The following is a 19,094-nucleotide window of genomic DNA, read 5'->3' as shown; positions in this document are numbered from 1 at the left end:
AACATCTCCCTTTACCCACTTTTCTGTTGTCCGTCCCCCAGGTAGGAGGAGGTCACATGTAGATCCTTATAATCGGTTCACCCTTTCCAATCCACCCTTCCTCCACCCTTCCAGTATTGCCACTCACACCACTGGTCCTGAAGGGATCATCCACCCTGAATTCCCTGTGTTTCCAGTTCCTATCTATATCAGTGTACATCCTCTGGTCTAGCCAGATTTGTAAGGTAGAATTGGGATCATGATAGTGGGGGAGGAGGAAGCATTTAGGAACTAGAGGAAAGTTGTATGTTTCATTGTTGCTACACTGCACCCTGACTGGCTTGTCTCCTCCTGGAGACCCTTCTTTAAGGGGATGTCTAGTAGCCTACAAATGGGCTTTGGGTCTCGACTCCGCACTCCCCTCCTCATTCACTATGATTTTTTATTCTGATGATGCCTGATACCTGATCCCTTCAACACCTCGTGATCACACAGGCTGGTGTGCTTCTTCCATGTGGGCTTTGTTGCTTCTGAGCTAGATGATCACTTGTTTACCTTCAAGCCTTTAAGACCCCAGACGCTATATCTTTTGATAGCTGGCCACCATCAGCTTTCTGCTCCACATTTGCTTATGCACCCATTTGTCTTCAGCGATCGTATCAAGGAGGTGAGCATACAGTGATATGAATTTTTGTTCTTTGATGCCTGGTAATGGACCTCTTTGGCACCTCGTGATCACACAGGCTGGTGTGTTCTTCCATGTGGGCTTTGTTGCTTCTGAGCTAGATGGCCACTTGTTTAACTTCAAACCTTTAAGGCCCCAGACGCTATCTCTTTTGATAGCCAGGCACCATCAGCTTTCTTCACTACATTTGCTTATTCACCCGCTTTGTCTTCAGCGGTTGTGTCAGGAAGGTGAGCATCATAGAATGCCAATTTAATAGAAGAAAGTTTTCTTGCATTGAGGAGTACTTGAGTGGAGGCCCAGTGTCGTCCTGCTACCTTAATATTAAACCTATAAATATAGGCACATAGCTCTATTTTCCCATTGGCATAGGTACATGCCTTTATTTACACCTATATAAATGCCCTTTGCCTCCTGGCTCTTTCCTTTATTTCCTTTGGCTTTCCTCTTGCCCCACTATCATGCTCAGCCTTCATTTGGGTTTCAGTAATTCCTCTTGGTTACATTACCCTTGATCACGCCCTACCAGTCCTCCTACACCCTCCTCACCACCGATTTGGATCACTTATTGTTCCCTTGTCCCTGAGTTTGTTAAAAGCACTACCTTTCTCCCCACATCCCCCATTCCCATGTCCCCCGGAACTGTCAGTCCCATTGTTTTCTTCTCCAGATTGTTCATCCAGCCTATCTTATTTAGACAGACCTGTGGAGATAATAACATGCATAAAAATAAGACAGAGCAAAACCAAGCAACAATATACAACAAACCAATGGCAAAAATACAACAATCACAACAAGAAAGAAAAGCTTGTAGTTAGTTAAAGGACTGTTTGTTGGCCTTTAGGAGTGTTTTCCAGTCCAGTCTGTTGGGCACTACGCCCTGGCCCCAAAGTCCACCTTCGGCATTCCCTGGGGACCTTGCCGCTCCATTCCCTTGCTGTTCTGTTGCACCCCCTTAGTGTTTTGCCTCCATGTGGCAGGATCAGATTGGACACGATTCCCATACTGTATCTCCGGTGTTGTCCCCTGTGGGGCTATGGGTCAGTGAGGGATGTCATGTCACATAGTGGGGCCGGCCATGTGGTCCTCTCTGTGGACTGACTAATCAGGAACATCGTCCTCAAGGCCTGGTGGGCCAGGATGTCCTCCATTCTCTCCTCCTATCCCTTCATCTGCTCCCATGTGTTCTGATCAGATATGTCCCTCTCCCAAAGCTGCAGATTCAGTGCCGTCCTTTGAAATAAATTCTTCTGGGGGGAGGGCCAGGTGTCCGTGTAGTAGATAGGTTTGGGGCCGGCCAATCCTGTCTGCTTCTCCAATAGTGGTGGCTTATGTTTTCCTGTGATGCTGATATTTCAAATGGCAATAAAGTCATCCACAGTGAACGGGTTGCACGGAAGCTTTCTAACTAAGAACAGACCAGGATGAAGGAATGGGCCGCCCACTTCTGAGGGATTAGTCACTGGAAACGTACAGCATGTAGCAGGGGAGCATTGGCTGCTGTCGTGCTGGAGTGTGAAGCCCTCAGGGTGACAGCACTCAAAATAGGAGTAGAGAAGGCCTTTCCCCTCACAGTAGAGTCAGTGTCTTTTTAAAGTTTTATTGCCACTTCATCCACATATCACACAGTTCAGTAGCTCAACCATATCAGGAAGAGTTGGACAATCATTACCATAATCAAATTCTAGGATGTTTTCTTCTTCCTTACACCCCTTGCTATTACTGTAATTATTTTTTTAATTGTGACAAAATATACAGAACAAAATCGTTTCTAGTTCAACATCGTTCACATGTAGAATTCAGTGCCATTGAAAATACTCTTCATGTTGTACAACCATTATTGATATCCTTTTCCAAATTATTCCACCACCATTAGCATAAGCTTAATGAGCCCTAAGCAAAAACTCTTCCTTCTTAACCCATGGTAACCCTTAGTCAACATTGTATTTTCTTTTTTGGCTTATTTTTTAGTAGTTTTCTTGATAATATTTCCATATTATACGCTTCCATATTGGCTCTTTTAAAAAGAGTTGCACATACATCATCACAATCAGTTCTAGTGCTTTCTCCTCACTCCTGAATTCATTGTTTGCTCCCCAATTCCTCTCACTCTCTCTACCCCCAGGCCTTGATAAACCATTGCATCAGTTATTGTCTCTATGCATCCACTCACTCCTGAGCTTCATAAACTGAAACAATAAAACAACAGAAACAATAAAAAAAGAAACATATAGAAGAAAACAATAATATAAAGATAAAAATAGAGAGTAAGAAAGAAAAGATTATCACCACTGTTTAAATAGAGAAGAAATTTCCGTTGTGAACAAGTGAGAAATATTTGCGTCTAAAGCAAATTTCAGGAGGTCATTCTCCCATATATCATATAATACCATGGTTCAGTCTATTATAATACAGTTCCTCATGTTGTAGTGACCCCCAACCATAAAATTATTTTTGCTGCTACTTCATAACTATAATTTTGCTACTGTTATAAATCTTAATACAAATATCTGATACGCAGGATGTATTTAGCAACCCCTGTGAAAGGGTCATTCAACCCCCAAAGGGGTCACGACTCAGGTTGAGAACCGCTGTGCTAGAGGCCCCATTTGACTAGATACTCTGCAGAAGGATTTTGGACTCCCACTGTCCTCCATAGCTTTCTACAATTTGGGGGTTCACACTTTAAGTTCTGGTACTTTTCCCTCCATCATATTTGGATTTTATTATTGTCATCTTTGGATCACACAGGCTTCTTCTATGTGGACTTAGTTGATGCCTCACTTAGATGGCTGCTTGTTTGAAGCCTTTAAGATCCCAGACCCTTCTAATTGATAGTGGGGAACGTCTACTTTCTTCACACTCTGCAGTAGCACCCTTAACTTCAGTGATCTCTTCATGAAGACGAGTATTGAGCAGGGCCATCTTATAAGAACTGACTGTTCTTGGACTGGGGCTAGAATTACATGGGACCCCAGGATCCATCTGCTTGTCCACGAGTTATGAATGACTCAGGCTTACTTCTACAGTCATATTATGACAAAAATCACAACCAACAAAAACAAAAGAAACAAAATGGAAAACATTGTCAATCATCCCCCTGGGGTATAAGGCAATTGCATTGGTCATATCAGTAATTTATACAATGAAGAATTTAAGGTACTGTTGATATGAGGGGTTTATGTGAGTATAGTCCAACTCTGAGTTGCAATCCATGAGTTGTTGCTTTGTACACATTTGTTCCTTATTTGATTGAGCTCTGTTTACATTGAGCATGGGGGTTGGTGCTAGGGAAGATTTCCTTGTAACATTTATTACAAGGGCACATCCTTGCCTCTCAGATTAATACCTGTCCCATTAATGGAAGGAGAGCATTGAGATACTAAATATATGGTGGTTCTGGGTCCTCTTCATTGGACACCCACTAAGTCAGGAGTCCCACCCAAAGTCCAACGACCACCATTTCCACAGTCATGGGATGGTCATCCTTTGCTTCCTTTCCCATCAGGGAATGTCAGTCCTAAGTCCAAGGGCTACAGGTAGTTTTGAGGTAGGGCCCAGTTCCTTGAATCGGGCTTCCAGGTTGAGTCCTTCGGGTGTAGCCCTTGGAGGATGCCATGTTCCTTGTAAGGCCTGCATATAAGGTCATCCTAGTGCTTAGTCTACAGGGTGCTTAGTCTACAGGGTGGTCGCCAAAGGTTGGGTAGAAGCATATTCTAAGTGTCTGGCCAGGACCATAGAACCTGGCTTATTCTTCCCTTAGATTCCCTACAGTTATTGTTTAGCATCCCTTTCTGATGCGAGGTTGTTCCTCCCTATTTAACCTACCATTTACCAGGGAAACATAAGTGTCTCCGCTAAAATGTAACTGCTCCCCTCCCCTGGTCTTAACTTGATTTTCCAGTTAAGTTCTCTCATTCCTGTAAAGGGCCTGGTGATTTGTCACAGTCTTGTCTCAGTGTCATATAGCATCAACTGGATGGTCTTCTCCCTTTTATTGCTTCTTGAAGGAGTGAGCCCAGCCAATAGGAGCGCTCCTCCCTTGAGGTGGTTCTTATGTAGTGCACATAAGGGAGGTGATGTATGATTCATGGCTGATAGGCAGATTTTTTACCCTTTTGTTTGGAAATTTGTCAAAGTAGAGTTGATTTTAATGAAATGGATACAGGACAAGGTTTTGGACCTTGATTTACTGATAGAGCATGACTCAAAATGAAAAGAAACAATTGCAGGCATCTATTAACAAAAACAAAGAATGTATGCGTGGGTACCAGCACCCCCATCCCCAATCAAATGGATCCAAGGGGTGGTTGTGTAATGAGGGGTAAAATTAGAGATATCAGGCAAAATAAGACATGTAAGGGCTTATCTCTGGCACCACCATGACTTCAGGAGCCAGGTCCATGCAGAGAGAGAAAATGTATTTTCAATAGAGGCTTATATACTCTCAGGGGTCCTGCAACCCCCCACCCCTAATTACAGGTAACTGCAGGCTGTACCCTCACCCTAAACGTTTTAAGGATATTGGAGGAGTAACCTAACATCAGTGTCTGGGGCAGGTAAGGGGAGGGGCTGTCTTCAGAGCCTAGAGAGCAATAGCACATGCCTGCTCCTATAGTTAAAGCTGCTGACTACATAGCAATCAGCCATGTGCTTGTAAGAGGTAACTATGTTTTAAATTTTTTCCTGAAATTCTCATTTTTTTAATTAGAAGTCATTTTATTGGGGGCTCGTACAATTCTTATCACAATCCATATATCCATCCATTGTGTCAAGCACGTTTGTATATTTGTTGCCAGCATCATTCTCAAAACATTTGCTTTCTACTTGAGCCCTTGGTATCAGCTCCTCATTTTTCCCCTCCCTCCCCACACCCCCTTCCCCATGAGCCCTTGATAATTTATACATTATTATTATTTTGTCATATCTTACACCGTCCACCATCTCCCTTCACCCACTTCTCCACTGTCTGTCCCCCAAGAAGGAGGTTATATGTAGATCCTTGTAATCCGTTCCCCCTTTCTCCCTCACCTTCCCTCCACCCTCCAAGTACGCCATTCTCACCACTGGTCATGAGGGGTTCATCTGTCCTGGATTCCCTGTGTTTCCAGTTCCTGTCTGTACCACGGTCCATCCCCTGGTCTAGCCAGATTTGTAAGGTACAATTGGAATCATGATAGTGTAGGAAGGGGGGAAGAGGAAGCATTTAAGAACTAGAGGAAAGTTGTATGTTTCATCATTGCTACACTGCACCCTGACTGGCTCGTCTCCTCCCCGCCACCCTTCTGTAAGGGGATGTCCAGTTGTCTACTACAGATGGTCTTTGGGTCCCCAATCTGCACTCCCCTTCATTCACAATGATAGGATTTTTTGTTCCTTGATGCCTGATACCTGATCCCTTCGACACCTTGTGATCACACAGGCTGGTGTGCTTCTTCCATGTTGGCTTTGTTGTTTCTCAGCTTGATGGCAGCTTGTTTATCTTCAAGTCTTTAAGACCCCAGATACTGTATCTTTTGAAACCCGGGCACATCAGCTTTCTTCACCACATTTGCTTATTCACCTGCTTTATATTCAGCGATCGTGTCGGGAAGGTGAGCATCTCAGACTGCCGAATTATTAGAACAAAGTGTTCTTGTGTTGAGGGAGTACTTGAGTAGGGGCCCACTGTCCATTTGCTTTCTTAATACTAAACCTATAAATATATGTACATAGATCTATTTCTCCCTCATCATATATAAATATATTTACATATGCATATGCCTGTATTTAGATCTCTTTAAATGCCCTTTGCCTCCCAGTTCTCTTCTCTGTTTCTTTTTACTTTCTGTAAGAGGTAACTTTAAGATAGCACTGTTATGTGGGGAACAATATTAATTATAAGAATATGATTGGGACTCACCTCCAACTCACAAGGATAAAGGTCTCCCTCTACCCCAGAAACCCAGCCTGCCAGGCTTCTTAATATATGAGAAGAAAGGAATCATCTATGTACACTCTCTTTATATTCTCTGTTTCCCACATGGTATGAATTGAGGAAAATTGGAAGTTGGAAAAATGAAATGGTATGCAAAAAGATGGAAATTCTAAGTATTAGTAAGTGGAAATGGACTGGTATTGGCCATCTTGAGTTGGGATTCACAGTTTACTATGCAAATGACAAATTCAATGGACCATAAGAAATTCATTGCCCATGACCCTGAGACCAAAAGAACCAATGGTGCCTAGCTGCCAATACCAACTATTTGTAAAGGGATCATATTTAGAAGGTCCTGGATAGAGTGGGACAAAATATGGAACAAAACTCAAAATTGTTAAAAAGACCAGGCTTCCTGGTCAGATGGAGGTTATTGGAAGCATTGACATTATAGCCTTTGGTCATCATTCTGGTCTAGGGCTGAAGTTACTCTTGTGGCTCAAATTTTAGCCAAACAATAGACAACTCTACAAGGGGAGAAATAATCCTACTATGGTGTGAGCACCTCAGAATAATCAGCCATTTGGAATCAAGGGTGCAGCATTTGCCCTGTGACAGTGTTAAGAAGGGTTAGAAAAAAAGGCAGGAACACGTGGGGCAGGTAGGATGGATGGTGCTACATCGAGGGGTTTGAAATGACTGAGATGAACAGAATGTGCATGCATTGTTGATCATCTGTAAACCTTCATCTAATTCACAATTAAAAAGGGGGGTTGGGGAAGATCACAGCCCGCCCACAAGCTTGAAACTACTACACCAGCAACTCAACCCAACTTACAAATCATCAGATTTCAAAAATTACATCTATTTTCACCTGTCTAGCATTTTTAAATGATTTTATACATATGCAGCGGTCCATGGCTGGCACAGTAGTTAAATGTCTGGCTACTAAGCAAAAAGTGGGTGGTTAGAAACCGGCTGGCTGTTTTGTGAAAGAAAAGATTACAGCTAGAAAGCCCTAAGGAACAATTCTATTCTGCCACACAGGGTCATTATAAGTTGAAATAAACTTGAAGGCATTAAACAACAATACCAGCAGAAATATTGACAATTCAAACCCATCCAGCAGTGTCACGGAAGAAAGGTATGGTGATCTGCTTCCCAAACGATTCTAGCCACAAAATCCCTGTACAGTAGGGCTTCTCTGGAACACACAGTGACACCACGAGTCAAAGAACTTGACTCATCAGCTGCCAACAACTACCCATACATGCGTACACTATTGTATTGAGATGTTCTGTTTACTTTTTCCTGCCCCCAAACTTTCAGAAACATCTTTTCTCTTTAGAATATTGAAGCGCGGGTTTCTTACTATAGTTGCTCTCTGATAGGCCTTGTGTAACTTTATCTAAATCAAATCTAATGCCAGTAAAAGTCTAAATAACCCATTAGAAACAGTAATGCTCTTGATGTTAGCTGTCAGGGCGTAATCTCCAACTAATGGAAACCTTGCACGTGCAACAGTGAAATGTTGCCCAGACTGTGCCATCGTCAGGCTTGTTATGTTTGAGTCCACTGCTGTGACTGGTCTGTCAGTCTGTCTCATTGAGCGTGTCTCTCGCATTGTCATTAGGTCTCTTGCATATAGGTCCTTTTATAGCAATTGATCTTTTCTGAGGACACATCAAAATTGGACAACTCAAAGTCATAACATCTCCACTTCTGAGAGGCATTCTGTTTATATTTCTTCTACGATGGATTTGTTTGTCTTTCTGGCAGACCATAGTAGATGTGTTGGACAGGGTTCTCTAGAGAGACAAACCAGATTGCTAGTAATTATATATATAAATATATTTACAAAGATAGATATATAATACAAAAAATGAACCGTTAATTTATATACAGATAGATAATATAAGAAATTAACAGTTAAATTATAAAGCAGTGAGACACTAACAGTCCTTCAAGTTTTGAGAGCTGCCAGATGCCAGTCCCCTTCTGTAGAGAGAGCTGGGCAGCAAACAGGCAGCAAACAGCAAGGCAGGTCCCCAACTGTCATCAACTGTCGGTCCCCAGCTCCAGTGATGAACATTCCAATCGTGTGGGCTTAAAGGGACCTCAACTTACAGCGACACAGTCCACAGGCTAGGCATCCCACAGGTAGTGTACCCCTTTAAACTGAGGCACAGAACAAGCAAGGCGAGGCTCACCGAGCCATTTATCCCTCTGCCCTTCAGTTAATCCTACTTGTGCTTATCGGCCAGGCTGGCACAATAACCTATCGCAGTATATTCCATCTTCATTACCGGTCCCATAATTCAGATGTGTCAATAATTTGGTCTTCCCTTGTCATTGTCCAGCTTTTGCATTCATTTGGGGCTATTGGATAGACAGTGACTTGGGTCAGGCACGCTTTAATAATCAAAATGATTATTTGCTTTTTAAAAATAGTAATATTTTCGGTGCCTCTTTTGCATGCAGGTTTGTTGTAGATTCCGTCCCTCCATTTTCTCACTTAATCTTTTCAAAAGCAGTATGAGATGGGCATTATCACCCCCATTTTATAGATGAAAATTCTGAAGCTTAGAAATTTAAGGTGACTTGCTCCGGAATATCTAACTGGTAAAGGCCAAATAAGAGACCCTAGTCAGTCTGATCCCATCCCAGGAGATGAGAAACCAAACTGAATGCACTGCCCCATCGTGACCAGTCTCACGGGACAGTAGAAATGCCCCCACTGGATTTGCAAGACTATACATCTTTATAGGAGTAGGAAACTTGTCTCTCCCATGGAGCAGTGGGTGATCTGGTGGGCAGCAAAGGTTTACTATTCTTTAAATTCATAGTATGGCATCTACAAAACCTGACAGTTACATTTCCTTTTGACAATTCTGAATTTTATTAAATTGGAAGGAACAAAAAAAAGAGAGAAAGAGACTATCACACATATTAATAAAGGGCCCAAATTAGCTTAACCATATAGCTTGAATAAATAGAAAAAGTGCTGCAATTGAAGTACACACATAAAAAGAAAATAAATTTGAGAACTGAAATAAACGAAACAGAAAAACTATAAAACAAGACTAGACGTTCTGAGAGAACCAATAAAATAAAATGAACTGGCGTAATTGACAAAGGAAAGGGAAAAAAAGATATCAATAACTAAAATAAGAAATAACAATTCCTGACATACAACAGAACTGAGATAAAAATTACTATAACAGAATATTATGAAAAATCAGTACTCCAACAAATTTGAAAACTTGGAAACAATGGGCAAATGTCTAGAAACACACTATCTATCTAAACTTACATAAGCTGGGATAGAAAATTTGAACAGACCCAAACAAAGGAAGAAATTAAAGAGATCACAGAAAACTCCCAAATGAACAATGAAAAGCCCTGTCCTGGGACAACCCTGGAGACTTAGGCCACAAATAACATTTTTTCCCTGTTTTTGTTTTTTTCAATATAAATCATATTATTGGTGGCTTACAGCTCTTACACTAATACATATATCAGGTGTTTCAAGCACATTGTACATATGTTTTCATCATTTTCAAAACATTTTCTTACTTTAGTCCTTGGTATCAGCTCATCTTTTTTAACTCCCTCCTCCACCTTCCCCTCCTTGTGAACCCTTGATAAATTATAGATTATTATTATTTTCATATCTTATACTGTTCACTGTCACCCTTCACCCATGTTTCTGTTGTTTGTTCCCTTGGGGGGTGTCTGATTATACATCGATCATTGCAATCAGTTCCCCCTTTCTCCACCTTTCCCTGCCACCTTCCCAATACCCTCATGGTATCACTACTCCCATTACTGTTCCTTGGGGGTTTTATCTGTCCTGGATTCTGTGTGTCAACAGCTCTTATCTGTACCAATGTACATGTTCCAGGCTAGCTGGATTTTTAAGATAGACCTGGGGTCATAATAGTGGGAGGGAGGAAACATTAAAGAACTAGAGGAATGTTGTGTGTTTCGTCAGTGCTATACTGCACCCTGGCTGATTCGTCTATCCCTGTGACCCTTCTGTGAGAGGATGTCCAATTGTCTACAGATGGACTTTAAGTCTCTTCTCTGATCCCCCTCTTTTGCATCTATATGATTGTTTTGGATCTTTTGATGCCATATACCTGATCTGTCGACACCTCATAATCACACAACTGATATACTTCTTTCATGTGGGCTTTGTTGTTTCCATGCTAGCTGGCTGCTTGTTTAACTTCAAGCCTTTAAGACCCCAGACACTATATCTTTTGATAGCTGGACACCATCAGCTTTCTTCACCGCTACTTATGCACCCATTTTTACTTCAGCGATTGTGTCGAAAAGGTGAGCATCACAATATGCCAGGTTATTAGAACCAAATTTTCTTGTGTTGAGAGAGGACTTGAGTAGAGGCCCAAACTCCATCTGCTACCTTAATACTTAACATATAACTACATAGACCTATAACCCTATCATCATATTTTAATATATTTACATATATACATGCCTATATTTATACCTCTATATATGCCCTTTGCCTCCTAGTTCTTTTCTCTATTTCCTTTTACTTTCCTCCTGCCCTACTATCATGTTTGCCTTCATTCAACTCTCAGTAATTCCTTTCAGCTACATTACACTTGATCAAACCCCACCAGCCACAAATAACTTGACACCAATTTTACTTAAACTATTCTAGAATGTAGAAAAAGAGGGCATACTCCATAATTATTTCTATGAAGGCAGTATAGTCCTATAACAAAGCCAGGCAATGATACCATTAATAGATAGATAGATAGATAGATAGATAGATAGATAGATAGATAGACAGATAGACCAACATGCAGTTTGAATATTGACACACAAAAATCCTCAACAAAATGCCAGCCAACAGAATTGAAAAACAAATAAGAAAAATAACATATTGTAATCAAGTGGGACACATACCAGGGATACAAGGATGACCCAACATTAGTGTGGTAGTTACATAATGCCGTGCCAACTTAAAGATATAGAAGTGAAGGGGTGGAGTTTAGTCTGTCAATCAGATCACAGTCTAATGGTACCTCCTGGTGGGCATGGCCTTCTCAAAAGGAGGATCCTAGGAACTTTCTTTTTTTCTCTCTCTCTCTCCCTCCCCCTCACTGTCTCTGCCTTACCTTCCTGTTAACAAGTCACGCAGCAAAGACCTTCCAGAGCCCTGGAGATGCATCCCTGGCATTAGATCCACAAGATTTTGCACCCACCAGCCTGTGACCTTCCTGAATTTTGTGTCATTTGTGCAGCTGCATGAGTTGGAAGAGGAACTTAAGAATTAGGATTAGGCTTATGGACTTGATCTGGACTGGTCTGAGATGTTTGCTTGATATATAATTACTTCCTGATATAAACCTCTCTCATACATATATGAGTGTATCTGGATTTGTTTCTCTATTTAACCCAACCTAACATAATTAGATAAAACAGAACAAAAGAACTATATGGTCATCCCAATCAATGCACAAAATATATTTGATAAAATTCAGTACTCTATCCTAATGAAAATCCTCAGCAAAATAGCATTAGAAGGGAAATTGCTCAACACAATTAAGGGCATGTATATAAAACCAATAGCCAGCACTATTTTCAATGAAGATGGGAAAAAAAATCCCCTTGAGACTGGAAATAAGAAAAGGCTACCCTTTATAGTCACTCTTATTGTACTAGAAACCCAAGCCAGAGCAATAAGACAATAAAATAACTTTGCCCAGGCACACCTTAGTCTTCAAAATAGCATCCTTGCTGTTCAACAGTTGACAGGCGTTTGAAGCAGACTTATCCAATGACATGCATTGTTTGATCTCTTGCGCGCTGCAACAGTGAACTCAAATACAGAAACCATTGTGCACAGAGCAGGCAGTGTTTCCTTCTGTTGTTGCTGTGAATTGGAACCAACTTACAGCACCTAGCAACAAAGATCATGTTTCACTACCTATTACTTTAATTACCGTTGATAAATTGTATACCTGTAAAATGTTGAATTGCCAAAATTGTGTGGTAGAGATATTTCAACAAGGATAAAAGAGAGAGGTAGCTGCTGAGGCTGCTTTGTACAATCAAAAACCTTATGAGATTTGGTTTCTTAGTCTGGAGGGTTAGGGGTGTGGTTTCATGGGAGGTCCCAGTTAATTGGCCTAATAACATGCTTATGTTCTCTCTCACAATTCTTTGTGTCGTGTGTAGGGCCATCCAACACAAACAATGAATGCAATGTCATTTCTTGTTTGTTTCATTCCCAACATAGTAAACCATGATTGTGTGATTTTAAAATGGCCAATACCAGTCCATTTTAGCTCACTAACACCTAGAATATCCATCTTTATGCTTTTCATTTCAGTTTGACAACTTCCAATTTTCCTAGATTCATGCTTCGTACATTCCATGTTATAACTATTCAGTGTTGCTGGGAGCTGTTCCTTATCATTTGGGGTTGTGCCCTGTCAGCAGATGCAGGGCTCACAGACTGTCCTCCGTCCCGGTTGTTAGGGTCATCTCTACTTTCAGTGTCTTTTTTCTTTACCCAGCGCATCCTGATCTCTACCCCCGTGCATTTCCTACTCTTCCCTTCCCGGCCTGTCTTCTTAATGGGACTCATGCAAGAAGCAGCCCGAATCTTGATCTGTTTCTCTGTGTGTTTCATCTTCCTTTGCCTTTCCGGCCGCCCGCCTGTTGTAAACCCTCTGTGCCACTTCCAGCAACTGGATTCTTTTCATAGCTGCAAACCCGTCCAGGTTCTGCAACTTTCTTCTTATGTCGGGAACGGAACGGCCCGCATGGCCAATGCCTTATTCAGTACCCAGCATTTTCAGGGGCTTGGGGATTAGGTGGGTGTATACCCAATAAGCCTCCGGTAAGCCATTCAAGAAGCCTCCCGCCCCCCTCCCTGGAGTTTCTGCCGGTCCTAGAACCATCTCAGTAGTTTTGAGACAGATTCATCAGTTTTCAAGAAACTCCCCTCAACTCCACCGTTAGAGCCTTGTAGAACACTCAAGGACTTGAAATCCGCCACGCTATTGGGAGTCCCAATCTGGCCGAGTAAGGCAAACATTCTTTCTATTCTTTCTTTGTCTTCCCTTTCTCGCACGCTTCCTTTAAATGCCTTCCTAGCATCTTCCAATATCTTCGCTCTCTCTCCCTCCCCCCTCCCTCCCTCCCTATATATGGGAATTGATCTGATGTCTTTGAATTCCTGGCCACTATTAGCCACCCCTATATGGACCAACTCAGGGTTCAGTGATCCCGAATCTGGCCACAGTATCCCAAAGTGTGGCCAATCTAATTGGCAAAAAGTTTTAAGCTTATTTTTAGATAGTCTTACTCCATAATCATCGGAAAATCCTATTACAAAATTCAATAACATACATTATAAGATGTCTGGAGTTTACTGGTGATATTGCCCATGGGCAATGATTTAGCCAAGGACAACAGGATTCATCTGCTTGCCTGCTCCTTCAAGGGTATCAGGCCCTGTGCCCTGGTTCTGATAGAAACAAAAAAATTTCATTAGAAACAAAATTTTTATAAATTTCCCTGGATGAAACATCTTGGGAATTTAAGTATGTTTTAAAATTGGTGTGATAGTTAGGTTTATTGTGTGGCATCTAGGCCAATAGGAACCTGTGAGCGGAGTTTAATCAGGTCCCAGCTTGATTAGAGGCCCGCCCCCTTCTCTCTTGCTCCCTAGTGATCAGACTAGCCTGCTTCTGCTTTAGATACTTCTCTGCCTCAACCTGTGTGCTACACCACCTGTGGGCCAAGCCAACTCATGGATTGTGTCGCTAGAGCATGAGGCTCCTTTGAGACCTGCTTCACCACACTGCTGGTGTGTACACTGCTGGAGCTTTAGGCTGGTGGATCCTGTCACCCACCGTGCTTGAGTTCCAGTTCCCATCAGGGTGTGCCTCACTAAGCTCCGGAGCTGTTGCTGCCTGCGGGAAGACTCCGCTGTCTGCTTCCTTGACCTTGGACCCCGCAGCCCACATGAGTTGAAAGACTTCCAGTATATTCACTTTTCCACAAAAGTGTGTTGAACTCAGCCCTCTGTACTGCTGTATAGACTAATTAGCTGTTATATTCCTGTTCCCTCTATAAACCTATATATATATATATATATATGTATATATATATATATATATATATATATATATATATATAAAAGTGTCCTGGTTTTGTTTCTCTAGAGAACCCTACCTAACACACTTGGCTATTCTTAAATTCTCTTGAGTTCCTTCCAACTTAAAAATGAGGAAACGCCAGAGGAATCTCCTAACGGAGTGTTCTAGATATTCCAGGTCTCCAGTGGCTGAGTTGTACTTCCTCTTTGTGTGAATGGTAAAAAAGAAGAAAGAAAGAAAGAAAGGGTAACCAAGGAGGATAACTTCCTTGGAGGCAGTCAAGTCTAGTGGAGTCCCTACAGGAACCTCAGTGATCCAAAGAGGAAGCGAGAGAGAATAAGAGGAAGAGAATCTAGTAGCGGGAATCGTGTTCCTGAAACAGATCCATGAAAAGGGCAAAATGTCTCAAGGGGGAGAGAAAAATGTGTCGCGGGTTCAAATAAATGACAGCCATTATAATGTCTTAAAATTTCGAAAAGTCTTTTATTTGGTTATAACCGGACTGTGAGAATCTAAAAGCAGCTCTTTGATTGCAGTTCCCAGTAGACATTTCAGTCCGTCTTTCAAAGGTAAAAATCCATTTATCATTTGTCTCAGACTTAAGCAAGTGTGGACAGAAACAGAAAGCAAAATTAATTTTATTATTCTGTAGAGTTAGTGAGTGTTACAGGATGGAGCATTAATTATAACAGCCTGGGTGCCAGGGCCTTAAGTGGAGAGCAAATGTTTTGAGGATGATGAGGGCAACGAATGTATAAGGGTGCTTTACTCAATTGATGTATGTATGGATTGTGATAAGAGTTGTATGAGCCCCAATAAAATGATTTATTCAAAAAATTATAACATCCTGGTTAATAAAATAAGAATAGTAATATCCTGGTTACAACATCAAAAGGAACAATATTATTAATTACAATGTTCTGATCCTGAGAACATAAGAGTATATTTTAAAATGAATCACTAGTGGGACTTTCTGAGATGGGAGGAGGAAGGAGGCCGGTCATTCAGCAATCAACAAGATGGTGCTACAGTGGCTAGTGTGAGTCTGTCTCATTCCCTGCCGTTTTTCTTTGGGAATACATCATTGATTCATCAGCAACCTTTTCTGGACTTAGGGCTGCATATCGAGTTTTTAATGTCATGTGCTTACCAGCTCCTATACGGTTTGGGATCAGCTCTACTAATGCATTAATAATGCATGGTCCAATGAAAAGTTTTAGTATTAATAATAATAGGGGACCGGCAAGACCAGTACTTAAGATAGTGACCCAAGGAGACCAATTAAACAATTTTTGGTACCAGTTGCCTATAAATTCCATTTTTATCATCCTTTTTTTATACTTTTGCTGACTAGAGTGAAAGTTTTTTGTACAATCCCAGTTTCTGTTTGCATAAAACCAGCATTTTTCTTTAAAAGCAGTGCATCATTTACTTTGTTTAAGGAATAACAAATTCAGACCTTGTCTATTCTGCAAGGCTGCTTCAGCTAAGAACTTAATTTGTTCTGACAGTTTTTAAATGGTGGCTTTTAATCCATTAACATTTGCATTCATTATACTGGTGAGGCCTTGTGAGCCATGACTCTGGGGACGAGGGCAGAGATAGCTGTGGCTGCGGGACCTGCAGCACCTAGTTGTTAGACACAGAAGCAGACAGGCAGGTGGAAGGGTCAAGAGAGCAAGAAAACCACATGTCCGGGAAAGCCTTAAAATGCTCTTGTGACCTATTGTAACACATTTTAATAGTTTGATTACAATACGCAGGAAACCTAGACTGAGGAACCAGTATTAAGAAACAGAGATAGTCATAGTTTAAGGAGTCTTTTACAGAAGAAGGAACCTTTGATTCTGCGTCGGGCAAAGGAGCCTTATGATGAGAGTGGTGAGCTCCGGCAGCAAGTCTGTTCACTTGACTGTGGCTGGAGCTGTGAGCATGTTGGTAAAGGGCCTTTCATCCACGTGGTGTCAGCCCAGTGGGCACGAGCTGCATTACCAGGGCACCGTCACCCGTTGGAATGGGTGCACAGGTAGGCAGCTTGCTGGAGGCAGGGGCACTGCCCTCCTCAAGAATGTGTGGAGTTGGTGCTGGACAATCTGTCAGGTTGCAGGGACTTAAGCAAATGGTGATGATTAATCTCTGCCTGCAGGTGGCCTTGGAGCAATGAAGGAGTCGGTGTCAGATTAATTTGACGCCTTTATACAACTTTCAGCCACATACAATTTTCAAAGCAAGGACAATATCTCTCAAGAAGATGAAAATAAAATACATACAGTTTGAAATGTACCAGCCTATTTAAATATAATATTTTATAAGTGAGAAAAACAAAAATATTTTAGGTTTTCATCTATGGAAGTTTGTAAGCCAGATACCTTTATCTCCCTGATTTTGGGTGTCCAATTTTTATTAACTTAGTGCTCTGAGGAGACAAGCATGTTCTTTGATGTGAAGAATCTTTACGCTGATTAGAACCTTGTGAGTCTGAATCCATAAGCAAAGTGAAATCAGGACAGGCTGTCCATAAAGTCAGCAGCAATATGAACTGACTCAATCCACAGGCTCAAAAATTGTATCTTCATTTGGTGAGGTTCTCGTCAGCTTAATGTGGGCCGCCTCACTTGATCCCACCAGGGTGCCCATTGGTTACCTTGCCTTTTGACCATGGGCTCAGTCACAGAGTTTTAACAACTTTAGCCCTCTTGGGCTAGACCATGAGCTTGAAACCAGCCAACCTGCTCTCAACTTCTTTAGTTCCTGTGAACCAAGTTCACGAGTGTTAGTGACCAGTCTGAACCCATTTTTTCATTGCTGCATTTCTTTCCACTTCCATGCAATAAGTGGACCCAGGTAGCCACCTCACAAGCATTTCAGGCTGCATACAGGTCCCATTTAACAGTCAGTCCTAGACAGGAGAGGTCCCTTCATGGCTTTAAAATTCTTTAGCTTTAGGCACAAACTACTAGTTTAAAATTTAAAAAGCCAAAGGGTTCCTTTTGGCTTCTGCCAGTAGCAGTCTTTGCCAGTATCTGCAAATGTCCAGAGAACTCAAAGCAATGGGCAGGGCTTACCTTTTCAGAGCCTTTGCAGGCATGTCCTATACTCATTTTAACGATTCAAATTGATGGCCAAAAGCAAGTAGGTTTACAAACTCTTTATTTTTCCTTTCATTCATTATTTTCATCAATTACAGTTTTAATAACAATAGTCTAAAGAAAACAGTATGAACCTAGTAAAGCCAGATCCTAAACCTAATTTTTAAACAATCAAACTTAATTTTTATTTATTTTATTTTAATCCTTATTTAAACTACTTCATTGACACGAAATAAAGCCTCAGGCCCCTGACTACATTAAGCCAGGCAGTGCCTTCTTGTTAGCCATTATGACCAAGCAGTATGGTCTGTCAGAAAGAGGTTTAAGGGACTTTTTTGTCCCCTTAGCTTAAAGTGTACATTTATTTTTGCCATCTTAGACAGGATTAACCAAAGATAACTTCTAGGAATTAAAAACATTCACTTTCCTTGTTTTTCCAGGAAAAAATAGTTGAGTAAACAGTGTGGCCTTATCTGACCTCAAGCTGAGTAGTTACAAGCAATTTTTAGGAGTCCCACTTTTCAGGGGAATAAAAGATGAAAACAAAAGAAAAAGTTGAGGAGTGTCTAACCTACCTTCCTGTTATGCCATTAAGTTCTTTGTGTTAGCCCAATAAGAAGATTCTGTATCATTCCAAATAGCATTGAATACATAATTTTTGCATAATAAATACAAATAATTGCATATATACCTTTAGAAGAATTTTTATGAGGTCCCCATTAACAATAGTGGCAGGATTGCTAAAAAATATTTTTTTGTTTATTGTTAAAAAAAATTTTAACGTGGCCTTTAACAGCATAATGGCCACTCCTTTTGTACAATTTCATGATAAGTGAAAATTTTTCAAAATTTGTTATTTTCTTTATCACTATTTTTATATCTAGAAAAAGTTACTCCTGCTAAGGAGAAAAGTCTTTAATTAGTCCAACTAACCGATAGCCAAGACGTTTACACTTGCATTTTAGCTTTAAGACAACCCTTTGCAGATTTCACACACAATGGGTGAGTTATAACCCAAATAAAGTTCAAGGGACAGTCTTTCTTGTTGAGAAAGCATCTTCCCATGGTCCTGGAGTTCATTGAGTGTCATTGGTGGAAACCACAGGTCCTGGCAAACGGTATTTAACAGTATGTATGAGGAATGTAAGCCCAGTAAGAGTGATCTGCACTTACTTTAGATGAAATAACAAGCACTGTCAGCTTGGCCAAAAACATGCATTCAAGAGTCTTAGGCGAATATTAGGTCTCTGACTGAGACTGCCCTTGTAGGAATCTCT

This window comes from Tenrec ecaudatus, chromosome 2 (assembly GCF_050624435.1).
Source record: "Tenrec ecaudatus isolate mTenEca1 chromosome 2, mTenEca1.hap1, whole genome shotgun sequence".
In the NCBI taxonomy this organism is placed as follows: Eukaryota; Metazoa; Chordata; class Mammalia; order Afrosoricida; family Tenrecidae; genus Tenrec; species Tenrec ecaudatus.
This window is presented reverse-complemented; position numbering follows the sequence as displayed.